The following is a 25495-nucleotide window of genomic DNA, read 5'->3' as shown; positions in this document are numbered from 1 at the left end:
AAACAATTTAACAAACACTTGTACACCTACCATCAAACTTAGTCATTTTCATATTTTTCTGTAATTGAATTCCAAAATTGGCAACATTATTGTCCCCAAAATTTTACATATAGTGCTAGTTTGTCTGACATTATAATTGTTACCCCAATATTCTTTTAGTTCCACTTTTCCTGGCTTATATTTTTACCACACTTTATGTTCAACTTTATTTTTTTTTTTTCAGAAATGAATGCAATACAAAACATTTGGCTGAACTTTATAAAAATCCATTCTGGAATTTAGTCTTTGGGATTACTGGCTTTAACGCAGGTGTTGTAACTACTGTTTAATTGTTGCTGTTTTTGTGATATATTACAACTAAGATTTCTAATTTTAAAAAGTTGTATATGTCTTTGTTTCTTTTTTCCTACCTTCCTTTTTCTTTTTATTAATTCACATAAAACTGTGAGAAAGAATACAGAGAGATCCATGTATCCTTTACCCAGTTTCCCACAACGGTAACATCTTGTAAAAATATAGTACAATATCACAACCAGGGAATTGGCATTGGTGCAATCCACTGACCTTATTCAGCTGTCCTCTCTTGTGTGTGCGTGCATGTGTATGTCTATAGTTCTGTATAACTTTATCCCTTGTGTAACCTCATGTATCCACTCCCACATTCAAGGTACAGAACAACTCCACCACCACGAGCATCCCGATACGCCGTGTTATAACCACGTCACTACTTCCCACCCTGACCCCCATCCCTAGTGTCTGGAAACCACTACATCCATTCTCCATTTCTAAAATTTTGCCATTTCAAAACTGTTACATAAATAGAATCATAACTAATGCACCTGTAGGAACTGGCTTTTTTCATTCTACACATTTCCCTGGGGATTCACATACCAATCGTTTATTCATTCCTACTGCTGAGCAGCGTGCCATGCTCTGTCTGGACCACAGTTTATTCAACCATTCACCCACTGAAGGACATCTGTGATGTTCCCAGCTTGGGAATATTATACATAAAGTTGCTATGAGCATTTGTGTACAGGCTTTTACGTGAAATTAAATTTGCATTTGTCGTCAGAGGGACTTGCAGTAGATCAGGGGAGGAATGAGGCTACCTGGGCTGCACCTTAGCAAACGTTCACCACCCCCTCGTTCTATCCCCAACCCATCTGCAAGGTGATACATTTGTATGTATCTCGAGGCCATATTTTAGTTCTAAATTTTTACTAAGATACATTTTTGTTTTATTGTAAGCTATTTCCTCAACAGTAAAATTTACTAAAGTTTTTTTTTATGTACTCTCTCACATACTCACACTGCCCTCCTGAACTTATTTTTCATTTAAAACGTTTTTGTTTTTTAGTGGTTTGAGAGACGGCCTATTTATTTATTTATTTATGGCCAGGTTGGGTCTTCGTTGCTGTGCACAGGCTTTCTCTAGTTGCAGCGAGCGGGGGCTACTCTTCGTTGTGGTGCACAGGCTTCTCCTTGAGGTGGCTTCTCTTCTTGTGGAGCACGGTCTCTAGGTGCATGGGCTTCAGTAGCTGTGGCACGCCGGCTCAGAAGTTGTGGCACACGGGCTTAGCTGCTCCGTGGCATGTGGGATCTTCCCCGACCAGGGCTCGAACCCGTGTCCCCTGCACTGGCAGGCGGATTCTTAACCACTGTACCACCAGGGAAGCCCTGTAAATCTTTTAAGAACTTACAGGTCTGAGAACATCTTTATTTCACACTCAAACTCTAAATAATGGTTTGGCTTAATGTTTTGCCTTCTCGCCTTCTATGTTGTTATTGAAAAGTCTGAGATCTAATTCTTATCCCTTTCTAGATGATCTGCCCTTAGAAATTTCTTTTATCTTTGTTATATATAAAGTTTAATTACAAGCTATTGACCACCCCACCCTTTTCTATTCTGTTAGAGTTATTTAAGCCCATTGGTAAAAGGTCTTATAGCTTTTCCTTTTTTCTGGGCAACTTTCAGTTATTAGTCCTTCAAATATTTCCTCTCTTGCCTCTATTGTTTTCTTTTCTTCTGGCATTTTTTTTTCATATGAACTTTGATCAAATAACCCTATTCTGTACGTTACTTAACTTTTGTTTTTTTTTTCCTTCTCTCTGTTTCTCAGGCCCTCAGAGTTTTTGAATGGTCGTCTGGCTCACTAGTTAGTTCTTCAACAAAATCCACCTAGCTGTTCAACCCATCTACTGAGACTTTTTTCAATTTTTACATTCTGCCTTCTCTGAATTTCCATTTGGGTTTCTTTGTGACTTCCTGTCTTACTTCCTGTCTCCAATATCCCCCCTTATTTTATTTATTTATTTTTTGCGGTACGCGGGCCTCTCACTGTTGTGGCCTCTCCCGTTGCGGAGCACAGGCTCCGGACGCACAGGCTCAGCGGCCATGGCTCACGGGCCTAGCGGCATGTGGGATCTTCCCAGACCGGGGCACAAACCCGAGTCCCCTGCATCGGCAGGCGGACTCCCAACCACTGCGCTACCAGGGAAGCCCCATCCTCCCTTATCTTTGGGAAATACGTGATACATCTACTGAACATCTTGTGTCTAATTACACTCCATCAGGTAACGGTCCTTCCATCGTTGTTGTTCCTTTATAGCAGTTGCCCTCCTAAGAAGTCTTGTGTATTTTCCATGAGTTCATGTTTCCTTGCATATTAACCACTTTGGCTTGTGATGGGGTCTTTGGAGAAGGGGATAATGCCAAGGCCCTAACTTGTGCCCAACCTAGTAGGTTTATGTGGTGGGAGGGTGGGACATCGTCTCAGGGAAAAGAACCTCTGATGGAATAATCTGTACGTCTGTGCTTGAAGAAAAACATAGATTCCCTCAGTTGTAATTATCTACCCCTCATGGAACTGGGAGGCCTGGAGGAATGCTTGAGATTCAAGCCCTCCCATGGTGGCTCCTCTGAGGCTGGTCTTCTGGTCCTACCTCCCCTGATTCACTGGCCAGCAGGCGCTTGTGTCTTTCCAGAAGCAACGCAGTGGGCACTGGCCTTCCCAGGCAATGTGGGAGAAAGAAAGGGGCGTGCCGATAAACCTCTCTTCCACTTTATCATCTGTTTCTTCCCCACATGGAGACCAAATCACTTTCAGTTGCCCTGGGGGTTCTCGGATAGTTTTTATTACTAACTTGTCAGATCCATCAGCATCTCTCTGATTTCTCATGGTGTGTGCAGGGCTGGATTGAAGGGAAAGAGCCAGCGGCCGACCTCTCATAAATTTCCTAAGGGAAAAGAGTTTGCTCATTTTGTAGATCATTTTCTCCATTATAGTGATTTGAATACTGTAACTTTGTGTTCATTTTCTTTTTGATGAGATATAGTATGTGTGGTCTTTGAGTGAAAGTGAAAGATATTTATCCTGAAATATCTCTTAGAATGCATATGTCAAAGTTTGGAAACCAGTTTTAGAGACACATACTGAATGGTGAGTAAATCACTGTAGATATAAAATTGCAGTGCTTCATTATAGCACATGTAATAATTTCATGAAGCTTTAGATTTTTAAAATATCTTCTTACTGAATCCATTTGTAATAAAGAGAGTAGTGGCTCATTTCAGAGTCTTGCAATGTTTTGCTATTCCTGTACAGAAGAAGAATTGGGTCTTTAGTAATAATCCCTTAAATGAATGACTTACAGCTATGTGAGCTATGTGAGATCTTTGGTGATGTTTTCACAACTAATAATGAGGCAATTTGAAGATACAATTTCAGTGTTTGGGAGAAAGTTCTTGAATAGAGAATTGAGATTCATCATTTCTGTTATTCCTCCCCGTTAAAAGTTAAACGAGGTCCAAGAGAGATCATCTGATTGTGGCTTGAATCCTCACGGAACTGAGGCATGAGTGTGTTATTTACAGAGAATGATGTTAATAGAGGGGGTAGGCAGGAAATTTGTGGGCAAGCTTCTACCCATTTTAGAAATGGAAATACTGAATTCTAACACAGACACCTACAATTTCAGTTCTTCTTACCAAACTCTCTTTCCTGACTTATTAATATTTTCACTTAAAGAGTATTAGCATTTGGGTACTTCCCTGGTGGTGCAGTGGTTAAGAATCCGCCTGCCAATGCAGGGGACACGGGTTCAAGCCCTGGTCCGGGAAGATCCCACGTGGCACGGAGCAACTAAGCCTGTGCACCACAACTACTGTGCCTGCGCTCTAGAGCCCGCGAGCCACAACTACTGAGCCCTCGTGCCACAACTACTGAAGCCTGTGCGCCTAGTGCCCGTGCTCTGCCACAAGAGAAGCCACCGCAATAAGAAGCCCGCGCACCGCAACGAAGAGTAGCCCCCGCTCGCCACAGCTAGAGAAAGCCCATGCGCAGCAACGAAGACCCAATGCAGCCAAATTAATTAATTAATTACTTAATTAAAAAAAAAGAGTATTAGCATTTTACCTCATTCTTTAGAAACTTTGAAAATAACCAGGTCTTTTTCTATAACTACGATGGAGGAAACTGTCAAACCGATATGTGAATGCCCAATGGTACTAAACTTTCAACTGCCAATTGCTTAAACACTGCTGGTTCTCATGTGTCTAAAATCTTCCCATTCCTTGGGCAACAAAGACTTAATCTCCAATTTCTAAAAACTGTTTTTCTTAGAAATATTTAAATTTTATTCCTTTGTCTTTTATTTTCCAAGAAAGAAGATTAACACAATTCTCCCCTGAACAAAGACTTTTGGATATTTTAGCCTGCTTCCCAGAATGCCATCTGATAGTATGACAAGAGGAAATGTAGTACATGAAAAAGTGTCTGTCTAGGAAACTGTAGTGGACACTGTTGTTTTCTGAGCCAATGCCCCTTCTTCTTTTTACCCTTCCTAACAGAACTAGGGGAGAATTCAGGTAACCAACCCTCCCTCCTTGGGACTTACTGGATAGTAACCCCACCCTAGCTCCTCAGCTAGACTGTGATTTGATGAAAATAGTTGACCTATGATATTCTACTGGACAAGCCTTTATGGTCCAGGGGTTGGCAATCCCAGATAGCTGAACTTAGCTCAATCAGACCACGTTCTGTGGCCCATGCTGGGGTGCTGGTGGGCGGGGAATAGTTTTTACTTTCTCTCCCCAAACAGCAATGAACAAAGAAACCACTGTATCTATCTTGTGACCCTAATGGAAGCAGCCTACAAGCAAAGCTGATGCATTGTGAATGGAAATGGCTGAAAAAAAAGAAATGGAAAGAATCTGGGTGTTTGAGGACACGTCTTAGTTGCTGAAGCAACCAATGCAGATGTCCATTCCTGCTTTTGTTTAAGCCATTTAGAGCTGGTGTGCCTATTAGTTGTGGCTGAACAGAGCTGATTCAGCCAAAATCAGATGACTTTGATGGGAGTTTAGCCTCTGCTACAAAGTTGGTGACCTTTGAGAAGTACTTTCTCTCCGTTTGAGTTTCTATATTTGTAAAATAATATCTCATGTCTATCTCAGAGGATGGAGTATAAAAAGGAAGATATGAAATGATATATACAATATATAAAAGAGCGACAGTAGTAGAAAAAGTATATAAGTTCTCAAATCTTGAATAGTAGTAGGAACTAATAAAATGAACATCAGTCTTAAATGTGCATGTATGGTGGCCAAGGTTTGACCACTGTGGGCCCTATTTATTTATTATTCTATTATTATGTAAGAAATATAGATTGGGTGAGACCAGCAATTAATTCCATCCAAGAGTAAACGTTCCAACAATAACAAAATATATTTTGCAGAAGGGTAGTGCAGTCCCTCACCCCCATCACCCCCATCATCTCCACCATCCCCATCATCCCCATCACTACCATTATCATCACTACTGTTAATTAACAGTGATTGGTCAGGAGCTGTCCTTAACAGTTGTTAATCCTCAAAATAACCTTATGAAGTAGACAGTATTGCAACACTGTGGCAGCTTAAAATCACAATTCAAATTCTTTGACATTCCTACAATTGAGAGGTGGAGTCTCAGTCCTCTCCTCTTGATTCTGAGCTGCCCTTAGTGACTTTCTTGTAAGCAACGGATTCTAGAAAAGGTCATGCAGCTTCCACCAACTCTTCTGGGACACCTGCCCTGAGGGAAGCCAGCTGCCGGTCACGAATTCCATCTATCCTGAGATCCATGCTGAGGAGACTACATGCAGTTGCTCGGTCAATGGCACCAGCTACAATCTCAGCTGACGGCCACTCTCAGCTACCAGTCACGTGAGTGAGGCATCTTCCCGTCCAGCTGAGCTGACATGACTGCAACCTCAGTTTCATGACCACAACCCCTAGTGAGAACTGCCCAGCCATGCCCCTCCCAAGTGATGACCTACAAAATTGTAAGCAAAGTAGAACGATTGTGCTGGGACAGACCTCCATTTTACAGGGCAGAAAATTAAGGCATCCTCAAAAGCCAGAGATATATTCTGACCATGAGTCTGCTCAGTTCCCTTTCCTTTGTGGATAAGCCAATCAGCCACGAATTTTAGAAGGCTTTTCCAACTTTGCAGCCTGTTTAAAACTCTAAGCAACAAGTTACCTTTTTTCCCCCCTACATCACTCAGTTGTAAACACCCAGATAAAGAAGGAAAGAGGGCTTCCCTGGTGGCACAGTGGTTGAGAATCTGCCTGCCAATGCAGGGGACACAGGTTTGAGCCTGGTCTGGGAAGATCCCACATGCCGCGGAGCAACTAGGCCCATGAGCCACAACTACCGAGCCTGCGCGTCTGGAGCCTGTGCTCCGCAACAAGAGAGGCCGCGATAGTGAGAGGCCCGCGCACCGCGATGAAGAGTGGCCCCCGCTTGCCACAACTGGAGAAAGCCCTCACACAGAAACGAAGACCCAACACAGCCATAAATAAATAAATACATATTTAAACCAAAAAAAAAAAAGAAGGAAAGAGAATACTATTAGAAACAACTAGGTATATAATTATCTGGAACAACTGAACACTCCGTTTTAGAACATGAAGTGAAAGTCATCAGGTATCTCCATCAACCCAGCTCCTCCTCTTAATTTCTCTATTTATATTCATGGTCTCTTATTCCTGCCTTATCCTGGCTTATGTGCTGCTCTTACACCATTAGAATTCAATCCTTTGAGAGCAGCAGTCCTGTCTACCGTGCTGACTGCTCTGTTCCCAGTGCCCAGCACATTGACAGGTACTAGGACTCAACACGTGCTAAGAGTAAGTTGACTGTGTACATGTCAATCTCAACTGACATGTACACAGTGCTATATTTAAAATGGATACCCAACAAGGACCTACTGTATAGCACAGGGAACTCTGCTCAATGTTATGCAACAACTTAAATGGGAAAAGAATCTGAAAAAGAATAGATTCATGTATATGTATAACTGAACCCCTTTGCTGTGCAGCTGAAACTGCCACAACATTGTTAATCAACTATACTCCGTTATAAAATAAGACGTTAAAAAAAAGTAAATCGATTAATACAACTTCGTAAATCAACTGTGCTTCAATTTTTTTTAAAAAAAAAGAGTGAATTGAATGAAGGTCAGAAATCATGGTCATTTTCAACATTTTTCTTTCCCTCCATCGAACTGTCGATCATAAATGGAGAACATTGTTCAGGTCTATTCTTCCCCTTGTTGACTCTACCCCAAATTAAGCAATTCATTTCTTCACCCCTGCAGTTCATGATGAGGCTTTCTGCCTTCAGACATTTCACTCTTCCAATCTATCCCGTCCATTATTGCTCCAAAAACGCTAGTGGCTTTCACTGCTTGCCAGATGGAAAGCCAAGTCCCTCAAGGCCTTTCACCAGTCGACCTCAGCTCTGCTCCGGATGCCTCCCCACGGCTCTCCTGTGTGGTGCTAGATGACACCCAAGCGGCCCACTTGCTCTTCCCAGGACAAACGGACAAGTTTCTAATTTCAGACTACTACTTCCCTGAATTTTCTTTTCCAAAATCCCCACCCATTAAAAAGCCAACCAATTCATCAAGGCCCATCTCAAATGTCACTTCAGTAAAGAACTCTTCCCTGATCCCCACACCATATATAGTCTCCATTCTCTGAACTCCTACGGCATTTTATAGTACTTTTAAGACAGTTATTATATTCCTCCTTGATGTCTGCGCTTTATGTACGTATACCTTCTACTGTAGGTACTTAATGAGGTTTGAGGATAGGTCATACTCATTTTTTTTTAATCCTATGAATCATATGGTCTAGCAAGGTATTAACCATGATAGAACTCAGTAAGTATTTAATTAACTGAATGAACTTTCAGGGAAGTTACACTTAAAGGACTCCTCCAATTTGAAGCAGATAAAACAATTAAGTTAAAAAAATAATCCAACCTAATAAAGGTTAATAGGGGAAAAGCTTTCCTGATAAGTGATCCCAGTAGACTGACTACATTAAAAATTAAAGTCAGAGTAAAATCTCAACATGCCACTCAACTGTGCTTCTGCCGCATTGTTTTCTAAGCTGTGCCACGACTAACTGGAAATTTGAAATCATTTGACTACAATTTTAAACTGGGGAAGACACAAAAACCTGGAAGTCAAAAAGGAAAAAAAGTGACAGATCTGGATACATATAAATTGCAACTTCTACACAGTAAAAAATGCCATAAATGAAAATCAAACTACAAATGACCTATTAGGAAAAACTATTTCTAATATATAGCATAGTCCAAGAGTCAAATTCCTTAACTTTCAAGGAAAATCAATAAGAAGAAAAACAAACATCCCAAGAGAAAATAGGCAGAAGAAGCAGAAGAAATACAAACGGCCAAAAAATATATAAAAACATTATCAGCCGCATCCAAGGTAAAGATGCGCAAATAAATCATTACCCTTTTTTAGGAAAGTCATTTGGCAATGCTTGTTAAGATTAAAAAAGCACATGGTCTTTGAGCTAGCTATTCCACTTTGAAGCATGTACCCTACAGATGTATTCAGACAAGAAAAAAGAGCTGTGTGAAAAAGTACAGTAATTGCATCGCAAGAAACTGGAAACAACCAAAGGGAGAAAACAAATCAACCAAAGTTATGGTTACACACCGTGCAAACATTCACAATAGAAGGCTAAGCTAAGCCTCTTAAAATGGAAAGGCTTCCAAGAAAAATTAAACCAAAATAGGTGAAGCACAGAACAAACAGTATTCTGTTAAGATCTCATTTGAGTTTTTAAAAATAACAAAAGGGCAGGCATATACATCCATATATGCCTATGAATGAGTGAAATATTTCTGGAAGGATATACTTGAAACCGTTCCCTCAGCTGGGGGAGGAACAGGGGATTTTCTTTATATTTTACCTTTCTTTTCTTTCTTTCTTTCTTTCTTTCTTTTCTTTCTTTCTTTCTTTCTTTCTTTCTTTCTTTCTTTCTTTTCTTTCTTTCTTTCTTTCTTTCTTCCTTCCTTCCTTTCTTTCTTTTTCTTTCTTTCTTCCTTTCTCTTTCTTTTGTTCCTTCCTTCCTTCCTTCTTTCTTTCTTCCTTTCTTTTCTTTCTTTTCTTTCCTTCCTTCCTTCCTTCCTTTCTTTCCTTCGTTCTTTCTTTCTTTCTTCCTTCCTTTCTTTTTCTTTCTTTTCTTTCCTTCCTTCCTTTCTTTCTCTCCTTCCTTCCTTCTTTCTTTCTTTCTTTCTCTTTTCCTTTCAAATAAACCACATGCATACTTTACTTTTATAACAAGAAGGAAACTTAAATTATTTTTGAATTTGTCCAGTTCTTTTCCTTTGGCCTTTTTGCCAAAATCTGTAGCCTTACCTTTGGCGCTAAACGTCCCGCTTTGCAGAGTCCCTGTCATGGTTTGTGGGGACACGTTTGATCAGCGGCAGTTGTGGAAAGGGCTTCTAAATCAGAGCTCTTCACAAGTAGGAGAGCTACACTGAGTCCTGAGAGCCACGGGATAAATGTAAACACATGCCCACACCGAGGGCAGACAAGGAATTTTAAAGGGAAACAGGAGCCAGACGGGGAGAGAGAGTGTCTGGTAAATCGCATCCCAGCGTATCTCCTGGGCACTTCCAGTAGCTCCACTTGAAAAGAAAAGGAGCCAGACCCCACCCTGTAGGTGAAAGCTATTATTCTTCCCGCCTCTCAGAAGAGGTGCCTTTCCAAAGACAGCTCAGGGGTGGGATGGAAGAGGGACCTGCCAAAGAGCTCCCACCTGAACGTTTTATGGGACAAACGTGCAGCCAGACAGTCAAGGAGGCGGAGCACCCACGCAGCTCTGCAGACACATGCAACTGGCCGTGCAGAAAAGAAAACAGAGAAATGTCCCCAAACTGTGTTCTATCAAGAACAGTAAAAGCTCCTTGGGAATGAGTGACGCCGTGAGGCCGCGAGTACCAGCCTGGTGATGCTGTCGGCTCAGTGTGAGAACCGTGGGGATACAGCGGGGCTGGAGCCGCAGAAGCTGTCAGCTCATCCTGTCATCGTGAATGCCTTAGGTGGGCTTTCCCTGGTGTCGGTATTCTCTGTCCACAAACCACAGGAGGTGTAACGTGAGCTCCAAACAGACAATGGTCACGGCTCCTGAGACAGCGAACAGCACACTTGCCAGGGACGGAGGCTTTGTATCTAACTCTGAAAAGGGAGCCCAGCCAGCCAGCTGCAGCCTCAGCAGGGTGGCCACAGGCTGAGCCGCAGTCCCCAAAACAAAAGGCGTGATCAGTGTCTACCTCCAGCCAAAGGAGCTCAAACGAGACTTCTTCACAAATGATAGGCCACGCGGGCGAGAAGGAAAGGGCAGAGGGAGACACCTGCGCGGTCCGACAGCACCAGGCACCGGCGAGGTGATGCACGGAGGGGACGGGACGACAATACTGGGAACGGCCGGTATACACCACGCTCATCCTCCATTCGTGGTCCCGCAGCATTTTGCCCATACCTCTGTTTTGACGTATATCCTAGACTGTAATCATCCACATACATTCGCTCCCTCCCAAAGCGAGGACGCCTTCAAGGTCAGAGCGTGCCCTTGATAAGTCAGTGAGTGAACAGACTTCTCCCAGGGTGAGCTGCAATCTGCCTTATGCTTTCCTCAGGCCACCATGGAGGCTGGAAGAAATCAAAGCCCAGAGCTCCCAGCGGGGCCTGCAGAACGGACGCCGCCAGCAGAAAGAGTAAGAAGACCTAAGAAGCCTTCCTCTCCTCTCAGGAGCCCACGCGCGTACGCAGGGGCCTTGGTACCGACACCTCTCAGCTGCTCCCACCGCAGGTTATTCTAAACCCGCTGGCACCCTGGCCCTACACTGAGGAAGGAGAAAGCCAGGGAGCAGAGTGGTCCCACGAGGAGCATGACGGCAAGGGCTGGTAAACGAGAGCTGCAGGGGTGAAGGGGCTGGAGAGATGACAAGTGTCTACCTTAAATGTACGAGATCAGGCACCAGAGTGGAGGCTAGTCCATAGGACGACCAAGCAGCAACACGGGTCAGCAAGGCGGGGGGGCCATGGCCTCAGAGATCCACCAGGCACACCCCCAGATCCCCAGAGAGGGGTCTTACTGAAGTTCAGGGAACTGCACTCACCGAAACGCCCTGCAAAATCTTGTGTGTGGGTGCATTTGCATGGAAATAGGGTCCACAGATTTCATGAGATTCTAAAAAAGCCTTGTGACTTTAAAAGAGAAAAAAAGGGATTCATGCGCCTATGAATCACTTGGAGATCTTGTTAAAATGAAGTTGTGGTTCGCATGCCGGGGTGGGCCTGAGACTCTGCCCTCCAACCAAATCTGGATGACTCTGATGTTACCGGTTCACAGCCCACACCTTGAGTAGCAGGCACCTGACTGGGGGCCCTACCTGCTGAAACCTAAAGCCTCCGGATGGCCACGCCGCCGGCACCCACAGGATTCAGTGTGACACTGACTGATCTGGATTTTAGCACATGTGACAAGACACCCGACACGAGACAAGCACAGACAAGGTATTACTGGCACTTCCTAAATGCCTCTGGAGTTTAGGACCAGCTCACCGTTAATACGGAAGACCTAGAAGACTGCCTTCCATCACTGCGGAAAAAGATAACCTGGAGTCCCAGGTGTCTAGGCCCTTCTTGTTAGTTCAGAAGGAAATCCAGCAGAGAGAGTTCTCCCTCATTCTGGCTTTCACCAGCCACCTCTGGGAAGCTGACAAGAAAAGCAAGGATGGTCAAGTGACCTCGTTTTGTTTATAGAGAGCACGCGTGGTGCTGAATATCTATGCCTATGAAAGATCCGATTAAACCTTCCCGGGCAAACTGAAGCCCGGTGGGCAGCAAGTTCCACTGGCAAACACTGGCCATTCAGAGCGAGCCTTAGCCCTCTCGGCCTGGCTGGGCTTTCGGCCACCAAGCCGGGCACTGAGGGCTGAGCCGTGCTGAGATCCCGTCCTGAGACAGGAAGTCTGCCGGGGAAAGTAGAAAGCCCAGGATCTGACAGCCAAACTGTGCATCAGCAGCTCTATCCCCAGTACACAAAGTATCACAAAGGCTGAAATCCAAATCGGTCTAAAACTAGCACAATGAAAATATTTCCTTCCTTCCCTCCACCAGAGAGCAAAGCAGCTGACATCAGTATCCTCCGGGCACAACAGATTTCTCCGAGTTTACATGGAAAGAACGATTACACAACTGCCCTTTCTCACCATCAGACCTACCGTCCCAGGAAATAAGGAAGGGGAAGCAATTACCCTGTTGCTGAAAACCCATAATGGATATGTGATTCTGATTATTAATGTGGAAAGAAAGAGACAGACTGCTGAGCTGCGAGCAACCACTAAGCGAATCTGCATGAGATTCCAAGAGGGGGATTAATTTTTTGTTTTCTTTTCATCTCTCAGCCAGTCATTGGAATGTGACCCCAAACTTTAAGCATGGCCTGTCACATCCTTATCAGTATTCACTGCCACTGCACTGTGGTCACATTATCTCCCCTGGATTCCCACGTGACAGGTTCCTTGCTGTAGGGGATTGTTTTCTCTTTGCCTCTAAAGGGGAGGCGGGTGTGGCAGGGAACTGACTTGTCAGGTGCAGGAAATTAATTTTCAAGACAACAGAAAGACATTTTGTCACAAATATTTACTTCTCTGTTTCTTTCCTACTGATATCGAACATACATTATCTAATCTGAAGGATGCTGGATTTACAATCCCTCTGAACAAAGAAATGTTATGGCTCATTCTAAAGAGATAATGCCGCCAATCCTTCAGCCCCTGGTGAGAACACTACTGCCGCACGAAGTACATTTGTCATAAAAGAATAGAATGGACACTGAGAGGTGCAGGTAGAGAGGAGAGTGTGAGATTTCTCTGACTTTATATGGCACCCTGAAAACCCGTTTCCCTATACCACTTACCTATCCATCGAATTTCCAATTACTATCTGGCTCAAGGTCCATATAAACATGGCAGCTTCATCCAAAGTGGGCCATTAGAACTGGAGATCCCCAGGGGGGAAGGCTGGGAACAGGGATGCTGCGTGAGGAGGAGACCTGTGTGTATCACCCTCTCTGTGCCTGGTGGGGCTCTAGGCAGTTTTCACGCATTATTTCATTCCGTTGTACGATTTCACCATGAGGTGAGTATTACTACGACGATGCTCTCAACTTTACAGACCGGCACAGAGACTCGAGCTTCTGCTGTTTGCTCAGAGTTACCCGGCTAGCTAGTTGGAGGAGCCGAGACTGAATGCCATCCCGATGACAAAACCCATGACCTGATGGCACCAGATTTTCACTCATTTTATGAGAAATATTTAGTCTCCCTTCTCCACCCGGGAAACGCGATTTCCTATCCTATACCGAAACCAAACAAAACACACGGGGACTCATTTGACTACTCTCAAATACACTGCCTAAGACCCACAAAGCCACTCTTACTCTTCGGTCATTTTTTGGTGGTAGATCTTTGCCCATTTTTTGTGCAGGAAACAAAAACAGGAACATTTCTCCTGAGATGACAAGAATAATCGTAGTTGTTGTAAATGGTGACAAAATGGGTATTCATTATGATGTGCAAAACTGAGCATTTCCCCAGGCTGCCTGCCACAAAAACAAAGGTTTCAACTGAAAACTATCTAAAAATTCTATATACATACACACACACGCACGTATGTGTTATGAAACACTTTTTTATCGAATCCTTATTATTCTTTCCTGGACTCTAATATCCAGCCTTTTTCAATAATAATAGCAATAATAATTATAATTATTATGTTATAAATAATATTATTATTGCAAATAGTAATAATAATGGCAACAAACATTTACTGAGCATGTGCGTGAAAACAGGCTTCACGTATCTCATTTAATCTGTGCAACAGCTCTGTGAGGAACATTACTATTATATTTCTTTTTATAAACAAGAAAACTGAAACTTAGATTAAATAATTTCCCAAGGTCACTAAAGTAGAAAGGATAGAGGAGGCCTGGATTAGATCATGTGACCCAGAACCATCTTCTTGGCCGTGCATCGTCCTTCTTCCCAAACCCCCATCGGTCCGCGTCCTGGCCAGACACCGGCCCTGAACCGACAGCGTCTTCCAGCTCTTCATCCAGCTCATGCGCTACCTTTTCTTGCCACCTTCCCTTGACCCCCTCCACGTGCAGAACCAGCGGGCACTACCACGCTGCCTTAGACCTCAAGAAGCAGCCGTGTCTCAGCCACAAGACAGTGAGCTCCCCAAGCGCAGGTCTCCCTTCCCTGCCCACCCAGCCCGGTGTCGGGTGCACCGTGAATGCTACACATTCCCATCCCACGAGCCCATCCACGGGGACCATGGCTCTGTCCCCTCCCCACCCAACAGTGATGAGAGAAACATTGTCAAGATCTTCTGAGTGACATTTCTTCACACCCATAACAGTCATTTTGCACTTTCCCCCTTTTCTCTGGTTTTGTTATGCTCAAGGAGCCCCCGATCCATCAAACCACACTCAAAATGCTATTTTCTAGTATTGTAATCACGTCACCCAATTTCTTCACCTTCCCCGCACATCCTGTTCTATGTGCCCTGGTACATGTGTAACTTACTTTAAAAGTAATTAAAATGACAGCATTTATACAATATATAAAATAGAGGTGGCTGGTTTAATCACAGAAGGGTTGACTGCAGAGTTCTTTTAAGTACTTATCTCTCCTGACAGATTTATCTGTTCGTTCAAAGATCAGTAATGACTGACATGAGTCTGTCAGGCAGACTCGGGGTCAGGCTGCTCAGGTGTGAATCCTGGCCCCGCCCCTCACGAGCATGTGACTGTGGGCAAGTGACTTCACCTCTCTATGCCTCAGTCACCCCGTCTGTAAAGCGGGCATAATGACAGCATCTGCCTCACTGGATTGTGAAGATAAAATGAGTTAAAATACATAAAGCGCTAAGAACAATGCCTGGACGTGATGGGCACAACTACCAATACTTCTACTGTCATCACCACCATCACCTGCATTACAAGGCCCTCCGGGATCAGGGCTCTATGTGGAACCCTGGAAGGTGGGTCCCAGAAAGCTCCAGGTAGACGCCTGCCGGCAGGTGCGCTGGTGCGGGACTCGGCACTCTGGACAGCATCGTCCTGCCCTCTTTAAGGAGGTCTGCATCTTAGCCTGGGGGCAGGGGGTTCCCGATCTTAGCCCTGCCGGTGGTGGCTAAGTTCTCTTTACTTCTTCCTGGTGGATCCTCCATTACACCAATCGTTTGTTGTAATGAATAATTATTTGTATTATGCTATCTGTGTTCAAGTTACTTGTTTGGGTTCTGTCTCCGGATTAGACCCTGACTGGAACACACACCATCCGGTACCCTCAGCCTTCTTTTTGTTTCATGCTCTCCAAGTCGGTTCTTGTCTTAAGATATTTTTTTCATTTTCCAGAATGTCCTGAAATGCCACCAAGCCTTCACATGGCTGGTTCCTCTGAGTCACTTTCCAGACTTTGCAACCTGCAGTTTTCCAACCCAGGCCCTACAAACCTCAGTCACCATCCAGCACATGGGCCTGTTTCACTTTCTTCACAGCACTCACCACTGCATGAATCATCTTATTCTTTCTTCCGCCTCCTTCCCTAATTAAATGCAAGTTCTGTGACAGCAAAGACTGTGCTTGTATTGTTTACTACTAGAGCCCCAGGGAACAGTTGTCAGATATGAAAGCACTTGATAGAGAGTTGTATCAAAAAGATGAGAAGGGAGAATAAGAAAGGTTAAAAAAAAAAAAAAAAAAAAAAAGGAGGAACTGGTTCCCAGCCATAAGGCTCCCGATCTAATGAATTGCTTCTATCACCCGTTCTCCCAGTCACTGCTGCCTCAAATCCTGGAAGCACCGCTGTCTGTTACTTCCCACACTCATAGATTATTTTCTTTAAATTTGTCCTTCCTTCTACTCTCTCTTCTCCCGTAGTTTCATCATTCTCCATACATCAGTCCTGCATACATGAAGTCCGTACTCAGGACTCTATTAGCTGCATCGCCTCTTTACTGGCCTCTCTAATTCCAACTTCCTTCTCTTTTTCAATCTATTCTGAATAGCGTTGACAACTAGTTTTTCTAAAACACTGCTTTTCGTTGAGCCCTTCCCCTCTTCTTTACAGACCAGTCGTTACTTGTTTGATCCAGCCTAAACGTTATTTGTCTCCCTTCTAAGGCCCCCCTATGCTGGCTCTGTGCTGCACTGCCCATCTAGGCACAGCAACCCTTCTGCCTGTTCACACTGGTTCTCCCTGGCCCCATGAATAAGCCAGGCCACCCCCGTCCCGGAGCCCACTCACAGGGGCTCTCCCCACTGAGATTCTGGAAGGGAGCAGCTCAAACTCTCCGCCCTACGTTGGCAACCATGGGATCACTTGATAATCTCCTTCTCTCACCTCCTCTACTCCAGAAAACATCTGAAACTTTTTAATATAAACCTATGCTGTCTTTTCCTCATTTTATCAAAAGAAACGCGTAAGCTCCTTAGTTCTCTGAGGCTTCAGGTAAGGTATTGAACAAGTAGTGGGGAGGGATGAATGATGAACAACTGAGAGCCTCCTGGTTGAGGATCGACGTGAGTTCTCGGACCTGGAGAACCTGCCTTGGGGTAGTCTAAGACCCTGTCCCCCTAGGAGGCTCTAAGAGACTCATCTGACCCAAGTCACAGTCTTTATCATCATTCACATATTCAATCTAATATGACACACTTTGCATGTACCTCGTATAAAAAGTTTTCTTTGGAAAAAAAACAGAAGTGAGAATTTTTCACAAAGGTTTTTGTTCTGTTTAAAGGTCCTCCTCCTGTCTATTTTCATCCTGTGTATGTTTTGTATTTTCCTTCTTTCGAAAGTGTTAAGAAAAAAGACTTTCTTTGGGAAGAGCTACATCTTTCCGCACACTTCCACCCCTGGAAACAAGGATCCAAGGAAAGAACACAGGTGCCTGTTAGGTAATGGTGTCAGTTCCATCAGTTCAATAATTCAAGGCTCTTGAGCAAAGAGAAATTAATTTTTAAATTTGCCATATAACAAAAACAGGTGGAAAACAACAAAATGCCCTTCAATGAAATACGGTTAAGCAAATTGTAATATGTGTACTTATTGAATGTTAATTACTATTAAAACCGTGGTTAGAATTGTCATGTAGTAACATAGAAAAATATTTTTGACAAGCCACCTGGTTAAAAAAAAAATGGTATTTCCAGAATCAGTATTTGCAATTAATTATAACTGTTGTGAGTCCTGGGAGATCTTGGGGGTGGTACAAGCTAAGTACGAGGAAGAAAATAAAAATGTCAGCACAGAATGGGTCGCAAACAGAGCTCTGCAAAGTTGAAATCTAAAGAGGATTCTGGCTCCCAGCTCTTTAGGGCTTGACCCCTTTCTGATTAAATGGACCGCTGGGCTTAACACTACAATACGTGGGTTCTATTTCCTATCCTCAGGAAATTTTACATTCACAAGTCATCTTGGCAGGTGTAGAGCAGCGTGTGTAGTACTGCACCTTTTGTCTAAGAGAGGATATAAATATATATGGCTATGTCGTTAAAAAGCAGTGGAAGGATAAAGCAAAATTGAATTAAAACGGTTTCCTGTAGGAGAAAGTCAGGAAAAGGCTGAAGAGAGGGAAAGACAGCTATACTTTTCTGATTGCACCTTGTTTTGTACATTTAACTCTGAACCATAAAGTTTGTGTTATATATTTGTTTGTGTCGCTAAAAGAAGCAACCACTCACTTTGTTATAAAGCAGAAACTAACACACCATTGTAAAGCAATTATACCCCAATAAAGATGTTAAAAAAAAAAAAGAAGCAACCACTAAAATAAAAGGCAAAATAATAGAGGTGAGCCTACTGTGCATTGAGCTAGCTATGCATTGAGTTGATGGTTGAACTACACCCAGGGGAGTTAATTAACGTGACTTTAAACCTCTGTAATTTAAGTGTGCATCCCTGGTGGGATGTATCCTAAGAACAAAAAGAACTGCAAAGAAGTCTTAGGTTGTTTTCAGTTACCATATTATTAATAAAAATGTCAGTATTATTATCCTGAAACCATACACAAAATGGATATACCAAATATAATATAATATATATACACACGTATATATAGTCAGATATACTACATACATGTAATCAAATATCTTTCATAATAGAGATAGATAAATATACAGATAGGTATAGAATTCTTTTAACGATATAAGGAATAAAATTTTTCAGCGTAAGAGAAAAGAAATACCCGTATAAAATCAAAGAAGTAAAACTATGTAACCCTGAATTTGAACTGGAAATAACAGTGTGAATCTGTGATATAATTTGTCTGAAAAAAAAATCCTAGCTCTGTCTACCGAAAAGTTCAAAAATAACGATAATCCACTAGCTGTGAGCCCCCCCAGGGCCCAGTCTGTGGTCTCTAAGTATCATTTCCTACTAAAAATAAAAAGAGCTCCTTGCAGAAAATGCTGATTCTAGATCTGGGCCATGAAATGTGCAAGATGAGCCTGAAACATCTTGTTCAATCAGAAAACAAGGAAGCGTTTAGGTTGATGTTAAAAGATTCAGGGGCCAGTTTGAAAGGGATCTCCGCCAAAGATGGGAAAATTTGAAAAAGAACACTTTCTGCAAAGAATTGAAACATTGCAAACATGTTAAAAATCCATGACTTCATAATGCTACATGCACACACACACACTCTTTCTGTTCACCTTTAGAGGATTCTAGAAAACCAATTATTATTCTGAAACAGGTGCATAAAGAGAAAGAATCAAACATTTCTTTCTTTTGTAGATCATAACACTCAGGACAATTAAATAGATGTTGAAGGAAACTTTGTTTTTAAACTCTGAGACATTTACTTACTTTCTCACATCACGAATCATGGATTATTATGAGTGAAACTGAGTGTCTGTATGTTTCATCTCTTCAGGAAAGCAGCACTACTAAGTGCCTGTGACATCCTATGGAGAATATTAATCTTTGGTCATAGCATTAAGAGCTCCCAGTTTCACAAACCCACAGACCCTCTTTGAAATAACCTGAAGAAGTTTCTTTTCCTATAGAAGAATTTTATGTAAAGAAATGATGACTGTGATGGAATTAGAATATTACTATTTCACAATCCACTAATGAAATAATAAGTCTAGTCAATAATCACCAATTTAGGTATAAAAAGCTGACGGAAAATCTGATACAAAGAGGGCAGGGCTCCCAGTCTTGAACCCAACAACCAATCTCAACACCACAGGAGAGAAAGAACAGATAATATTGGCTTCCTTATGTAGAAAGTAACAACGCCATCAGTGAAGAACTGTGACAATAAAATCAGACCTCAGTGTAATCAAACCTATAGATCTAACTACCAGTTTATAGGAAATACGTGGGAAAAAGAAACATGTCGATGAGCACAAGGACACAAGTAGCCAAACTCTGTAGGACAAAAATACTGGTTAATTCAACAACAAGAAAGTGAAGTAAAAGGAGTAGGAACCCGTAGGTTAAAGAGCCCTGACACATTTCTTGACGTGAATAAGCCACGTGTCAACATAAAATTAGGAGACAATTTGGGAAAATTGGATAGCTGATGATATGAAGAAAGTCTTGTTAATGTTTTTAGGTGTGATAATGGTATGACGGTTATTTTTTTTAAGTCTTTATCTTTTTGAAGATATGTGTTGACATATTCATGGGTTAAATAAAACGAGATTCACTTCAAAATATTCCTGTGGGGGGCAGGGTGGATGTGGTAGGCCGAATAACGGCTCCCCAAAGATGTCCATGCCTTAATCTTCAGGACCCATGAATGTTACCTTATATGGCAAAGGGGACTTTACAGATACAATTAAGTTCAGGATTAGGGGATGGGGAGATTACCCTGGATTTTCTGGTCAACCCAATGACGTCATCCAATGGTCCTTGTGAGAGGGAGGGAGAAGGGTCAGAGTCAGAGGAGAAGGTGATGCAGAAGCAGAGACTGGAGTGATGTGCTCTGAAGATGGAGAAAGAGGCCACGAGCCAAGGGTTACAGCTGGCCACTAGCAGCTGAAGAAGCTAATGAAGCAGATCCTGCCCTGGAGCCTCCAGAAGGAAGCAGCCCTGCCAACACCTTGACTGTAGCCCAGTGAGACCCACATCAGACCTCTGGACTCCAGAACTGGAAGACAGTAGATCTGTGTTGTTTCAAGTTGTTCATGGCTCTCTGTTTCAGCAGTGATAGGAAACTAGTACAGTGGGGAAGTGGAGGGGAGTACAGCTGAAATCAGTTCAGCCATGTACTGAAAATTGTTGAATTGGTGAGATGTGCACATGGGGGTTCGTTATAAGTTCTCTAGTTTTGCACGTGTTTGAAAATTTCCACAATAATTTGGATTTTTTAAAATAACGTCTTACTAAGGGAATTTAAATCAAAAAGTTCATTCTTAAGACACAGTTTTCAAGTTTCATACCTCTGTCCCACAGGCAACTCCAGAACGTTGTGGTAACGTTAGTCTTGGAGAACGAGGCGCTGAGGCAGTTTGAGACAGACAGACAACACACTCACAGAGTAGTCCCTGGGGCACCTGAGGGAAGGTGCTTGATCTCTGCCAGCCTCAGCCCCCTTACATATTCAGATAATAACAGAGCCTGAAGCTCACTGGCTGGTTGGGAGGCTTCAGTGAAATAATCCATTTAAAGTGTTTCGTGGATTACCTGCATACAATATCTCTTAATAAGGATCAGCTACTGATATGTATCAGCATTGCATGTCATTCCTACAAACATTTGAAGAACGTCTCCAGTCAGTCTCAATCCTAATTATCACAATCCCCTAAAACGTATCTGTGAGAAAAGACACACGCACCCCAATATTCATTGCAACACTATTCACAATAGCCAAGACATGGAAGCACCCTAAATGTCCATCGACAGATGAATGGATAAAGACGTGGTACATATATACAATGGAATGTTACTCAGCCATTAAAAAGAAGGAAATAATGCCATTTGCAGCAACATGGATGCAACTAGGGATTATCATACTAAGCGAAGTAAATCAGAAAGAGAAAGACAAATATCATACGGTATCAGTTATATGTGGGATCTAAAATATGACACAAATGAACGTATCTACGAAACAGAAACAGACTCACAGACATTGAGAACAGACTTGTGGTTGCCAAGGGGGAGGAGAGGCTGGGCGAGGGAAGGATGGGGAGGTTGGGGTTTGCAAATGCAAACTATTATATATAAGATGGATAAACAACAAGGTCCTACTGTAGAGCACAGGGAACTATATTCAATACCCTGTGATAAACCATAATGGAAAAGAATATGAAAAAAGAATATATATATATGTATAACTGAGTCACTTTGCTGTACAGCAGAAATTAACACAACATTGTAAATCACCCATACTTCAATAAAATTTAAAAAACAAAAAAGAAGCACCCCTAAAAGGCCCTGTTGGGTGATGAATGAGAGCTACAAAGTTATCTTTTGAGGCTTAGCATAGAATGCAATCACAGAAAATTCTTCCAGCTCAAGAAATGGCATCTTTACATTAGCAGCCACAGAAGGAAAAAACTGCTCTCCTCCCTGAGGTGTCTGTGATCAGGGATTTAGAACCCACCCTGGAGTGAGCTCCCTGATAGAAGGGGACACAGCACAGCACAGAGAGCGTCTGCAGCTCAGTGCTTGCCGCTTTGCAGCTAATGTTTGCACAGCTGTTGTACGACTCAGGGTGCTAGGAGGGAGGGCTGCGGGGTTGGGGAGTGAGGAGGAGAAAAGGAGCAAAAATGAGTCGCAGACAATGTTGTGTGTAATATTTCGTCTAACCTACATTTGCCAAGGATGCTGCAGACCCGTCACCTCACTTTACGTGAGCTAAGAGCACTGAGCAGAGTCTTAAAAATGACTGCACACTGAAAGTGAGCATCGGAGAAATTCCAGGAGGAGCTCTACTTCTATTAATCATGCGTCTGAAGCTAACAGGTTCATCCCATGTTAGCAAATTAAACTATCACACAATCTTGACAACGCTTCCTTAAATCGTTAAACGTCTTCTCATTTTAATTAATGACAAATTGGATATCTACCTGCTGGGGTTTCCATTGATACAGCAATTAATTTTTCTTTAAGATTTCTCAACTCCCTGCCAAAATGCATCAAAAACACTCAAGCTATATGGTTTCTCTTGAGCTTGTAAAAATCATCTTAGGGCTTCCCTGGTGGCGCAGCGGTTGAGAGTCCGCCTGCCGATGCAGGGGACGCGGGTTCGTGCCGCAGTCCGGGAAGATCCCACGTGCCGCGGAGCGGCTGGACCCGTGAGCCATGGCCGCTGAGCCTGCGCGTCCGGAGCCTGTGCTTCGCAACGGGAGGGGCCACAACAGTGAGAGGCCCGCGTAACGCAAAAAAATAATAATAATAAAAAAAATAAATCATCTTAGCTTGGACATTCCGTCTTGATTAGTCATAATCGCCTTTTTAAGAATGTGACAGGCCCCTTGAAACAGGCACATCGTGAAGCACACTGGCATATCTGGGGGACAAGGGCACACGGGCCCCCAGAGCACAGTGGACAGAACGTCCCCTCGACGGCCTCCCCAAGTTCAGGTTTACATAGTAATTGCAGTGGAATGGCTTTCCACGACCTAAACCAAACAGAGTAAAGAAAGAGGAATCACTGGGCATCTTGCCAGGCCTCAGGCCTCCTTAAATATTGGTTGATTTCTTAATTGATCTCACTGGGCAGAATGATCATATCGTTGCTTTAAAACACACGCTTTGGGAGGAACTGGACAAGCCACAGGGGAGTCTGTTAGCAGAGCCTTCTGTTTTAATAGTCAATCTCCTATTTGCTATTAGACAAAATCACGGCCATCTTTTTGATTTTTCAGGCCATCTTTTCAGAAGAGCCCCACGACCGACGAAGGGTTGAAATATCAGTGACAGAAAATGATGCCAGATGACCTAGACCTTTGGTCCACGCTTTTAGTTCTGATGCTGCAGTCAAAAATCTGTCTTCTCACACACAGATGGCCAACAGGCACATAAAGAGATGCTCAGTACCACAAATTACTGGAGAAACGCAAATCAAAACTGCAGTGAGGTGTCACCTCTCACCGGCCAGAAAGTCTACAAATAATAAATGCTGGAGAGGGTGTGGAGAAAAGGGAGCCCTCCTACACTGTTGTGGGAATGTAAATTGGTACAGTCACTATGGAGAACAGCATGGAGGTTCCTTACTAGAGTTACCATATGACCCAGCAAAACAGAGTTACCATATGACCCAGCAATCCCACTCCTGGGCATATATCTGGACAAAATTATAATTCAAAAAGGTACCTACACCCCTACGTTCATAGCAGCACTATTTACAATAGCCAAGACATGGAAGCAACCTAAATGCCCATCGACAGATGAGTGGATAAAGGAGATGTGGCACATATATACAATGGAATATGACTCAGCTATCAAAAAGAATGAAATAATGCCATTTGTAGCAACATGGATGGACCTATAGATTATCATGCTAAGTGAAGTAAGTCAGACAGAGAAACACAAATATCATATGGTATCACTTATATGTGGAATCTAAAAAAAAAGGATACAAATGAACTTATTTACAAAACAGAAATAGACTAACAGACATAGAAAACAAACATATAGTTACCAAAGGGGAAAGTGGGGGAGGGATAAATCAGGAACTTGGGATTAACAGATACACACTACTATATATAAAATAGATAACCAATAAGGACCTACTGTACAGCACAGGGAACTATAGTCAGTATCTTGTAATAATATATAATGGAAAAGAATCTGAAAATGAATATATATATATATATACATATATATATATATATAACTGAATCAATTTGCTATACACCTGAAACTAACACATTGTAAATCAACTATGTTTCAATTTTAAAATAAATAAATAAATACTTTAAATTTTTCCTAAAATATCTGTCTTCTCCTGTGCCAGCCACATGGCTCATGCTACCTGAATTCTTCCCATCACACATCGGGAAGACCTCTCCCCTCTCTGAAGCCCCTCACCAGACAAACCCAAAGGGTTTCTGACTAATCCTTCCTCTTCTTTCCTTCTGCCACCCTCTTCTCTAGAGCAACATTTTTACTCTCTCAAAGGAAAATAGCAGAGGGAGAGAAGCAAATATATTGGAGTTACTTTCTCCCCAAAATGCTCTCTCTCTCTCCCTGAGCTCCAGTGACGGTCAAGATGAAGGGCTTTGAAGCTCCATGAATCGCAGAAGAGATGATAAATTCCTCCCAGCACCTGAGCTCTGGAGCCTGGAGCCCAGAACTTTCTTGGTCTCAAACACCCCCCAAACCAGCCAGGTTGCTTCTAAAGGCATAAGACTGTTGGAAGGATCCTAGCCCTTTGGTCACAGAAACGTGGGAGGCTCTAACCCTCAGCCATTCACAAGAACTCAATTTCCTCACCCCTCTCCCTTTCCAGCCTCTGCAGGAGGTGCTAACAGCTGGCCAAAGGGCAGGCAGAGGAAAAAGCTAAGAGCTTAAATAATCAACCAGTTTTCGCAGCCCTTCAGTGGAGGCTATAAGCTCCAAGCAAACACCTCTTCTCTCCCCATACTTTCACCAGGAGCGTAAGAGATTCTCTTCTGGTTTTATAAAATAAGGATTTTTTGAAATGTAGATATTTTGATTTCATCATTTTCATGGTGCCATAGCTGCTACTAAGGTAATAATAGCTAGCATTTATTAAGTTCTTTTTGTATACGGGAAACATTCTTTATTCTTGCTCTGTTATTGGTCTATTTTAATTGGTCACACATGAATCCAGACAACTTGATTCCAGAGCCTGCACTTTATCTAAATGTCTCAGGTTCTCCACATTCATCAGGAAAGAGATTATTTGTTTGTTTGAGGGTTTTTTTTTTTTAATGCTAAAAACTTAGGAGGAGGGAGACCCTTCATCTTAATTCCCCTGTCTGGGCCCTGCTGCACAGCATCCCTGGAAAGCAACAGCGGACTCCAAGCCCTCTTTGTGGACTGGACATAAAGGCCGGGTGGGATTCAGCAGGCGACAGCTTCTTTTCTTGCCCTGAAGCAAAGACTTGCCTAGTTGGCGCAGTTGC

The 25495-nt window shown here is 42.8% G+C and overlaps 1 protein-coding gene and 1 non-coding gene across 4 annotated transcripts in view; both read right to left on the bottom strand.

Annotated features, from left to right (window-relative positions):
* Nucleotides 1-25495, bottom strand: part of DISC1 (DISC1 scaffold protein) — a 347039-nt gene that overhangs the window by 38301 nt on the left and 283243 nt on the right. The gene's annotated exons all lie outside the window — the stretch shown is intronic.
* Nucleotides 19308-19434, bottom strand: LOC116742060. The gene has a single exon (XR_004346337.1). It is a non-coding gene; the product is annotated as a small nucleolar RNA SNORA25 (small nucleolar RNA).

This window comes from Phocoena sinus, chromosome 16 (genome assembly GCF_008692025.1).
Source record: "Phocoena sinus isolate mPhoSin1 chromosome 16, mPhoSin1.pri, whole genome shotgun sequence".
In the NCBI taxonomy this organism is placed as follows: Eukaryota; Metazoa; Chordata; class Mammalia; order Artiodactyla; family Phocoenidae; genus Phocoena; species Phocoena sinus.
This window is presented reverse-complemented; position numbering and strand designations above follow the sequence as displayed.